This window comes from Adiantum capillus-veneris, chromosome 20 (genome assembly GCF_014529385.1).
Source record: "Adiantum capillus-veneris isolate H3 chromosome 20, ASM1452938v2, whole genome shotgun sequence".
Taxonomy (NCBI): Eukaryota; Viridiplantae; Streptophyta; class Polypodiopsida; order Polypodiales; family Pteridaceae; genus Adiantum; species Adiantum capillus-veneris.
Window position 1 is genome coordinate 20373273 of NC_140950.1, and position 2322 is coordinate 20375594.

A 2322-nucleotide genomic window follows, 5' to 3' on the forward strand; every position below is an offset into this window, starting at 1 on the left:
TTGTGCATGATACTCAAAGAGATATCACTTCTTTGCATATATTCAAGTTTTAGCTCCATCTCCAAATCTTTGTTTCTCTTTTCTGACACTTGATAAGCCAAGTCAAACTCTTGGAGCATTAGGACAGTCAGGTTGGTCCTTAACTTATCAAGAAGCTCGTTTTCTCTTTAAGCCTTGATTCGGCTTGTGCTATCTGGATATTTTTCACATCTAACTACATTTTTAACCATAGGACATGCACCCTTGTGTCCAAAATAGAAAAGTTTATCTCCTTAATCTTCTTTTCCCATTCTTCACTTGTGGTTGAGAGTTGTTCCACGATCATGGACATTATGCCATTTCCTCCCTTTGCATGCAGTGTTCCTCTTGCAAGTTTTTTATCTTTTCCTTGGGTTGGTCATGTAGCTAATTGTATTCTTTTGAGAATGCATTGGCCACTTTTAGATAGGTAGTCAATAGTGATGTGTACTCTCAATTTAATGAATTTTTCGTAGAGAAGCGCACAAATCATTTTTAATTTTGTCAATGATGTGATGAGAAAAGTTAGTGTATTCTTTTATGTTCTTCATGCGAGCTATCTATGAGGTATTGGCCTCCCCTTGTATGTCTGCATCTTCCTCTTTTTGCTCACCTTGTTGGGTTGCAGAACCCTAAACAACGTGGTTTCCATTGTCTCTGTGTTTACTTGGGCTTCTTCTTTCTCTCTCATGTTAGGTAGCTTGATGTGATGGATCCTCAACTTTGATAGGTGGTAGCACTTTACATGTGTTAGGTAGCTTGATGTGATGGCTCCTCAACTTTGACAGGTGGCGGCACTTTACATGTGTTAGGTAGCTTGATGTGATGGCTCCTCAACTTTGACAAGTGGGGGCACTTTATATGCTTGTTGTTTGCTCACCCACTTTTTGCTTTCTCTTGGAAACATTCTCTAATCCTTCATCTTCCGATTTTTTATCACCTTCCTCATCTTCTTCCTTGTCTTCATACTATTCCATTAGATTTCTCTTAGAGCGGGTGGTAAGGGATTTAGCTGCCTTGGCCTCTTCCTCTTCTTCCTCCTCATTCTTTGCATTGGCTAACTATGAGCCACGCATTTTGAGTAGGTGCTAGCGGTAGATTCACTTCCATGTCAACCGCATGGTGTGCAATCCTTGTCAAAACTTCTAGGGCTCCAAGATAGGAGACTCTACTACTTTTCTTTGTACTCTTTAGGGTACCAATCAGATCCTACAACTCACACTCGAAGCGTCCAAGATACCTGAGAAGGAGTTGGCCAACAAAGCATCGTTTGAACGTGAGTTCAGAGAGATGGATAAAATTTCATTCGAAGCCAAAATTAAATGCGGCCATTACCTCATGGATGGATGCATACAACATCCTACTGTCACAAGCTGGCCAGAGCCCAACTGACTAGGGGCAAACGAACATTGTATGACCCTGACACACAAAACTGGAATGCGCCCACTCCATACGAATTTGAGATGAAGACGATCAAAATGGATCAATTGGAGCAAGAGGCCCTATACCAACCAATTCAAAAGGAGAATGATGGTTCGAGTGTCCTAGAACCATTCAGAGTCCTGCACAAACCCCCTAAGAAGAAAGCACCAAACAAGAAGTGGGTCAGATGGACTGACAATGGATAAAGGATTAATGTTTCTGAAATTTTGTTATACACCAAAATTCAAGAAAGGGAGGAAGGAATATAGAAGGTGGGAATGACCACTTAGCAGGTGGCTGGACTGGAAGTTTACAGAGATAGTAAGTACGGATAGTTACCACGGTAATTGGTATAGTGCACAATCATCCAAAGTCCAATCGGGAACCAATAAATAGGGGCCATTACTTCATTTTAAGGGACTTTCAGTGTTGGATTGAGTTCATTCATAATCCTAATCTCTTGTATCTCATATCTTGAAGATGTTACACTCGTGTAATCAATCACATTGAGCTTATGCCTCTTCATTGTACTTGTTTAGATCTAAATATACAATCCCGGTTTCACTTTCGAGTTCCAGTATTCATTTCAATTTCCAATTTCAATGCTTAGTATTATTTCTAGTTTCAGTATTGCCTTTCATTTTTTGTCTTGTCTGATCTAAAGTCTCATACTCATCTTAACTAATTCTAACTACCAACTTGGAATAGCTAATTGAAAGTGTCTGTCTCATTCCATGTTTGTGTGCCCATTCTCGCAACTCGGTCTTTAGTCGTGCCACAATGGAGGTGGGGTCCACCAGCCGTAGGCATTGTATCATGCAAATGTCATGTGAGTGCGTACGAGGGATACTCACTTTGGCCACTCTAACAACCATAAATGCA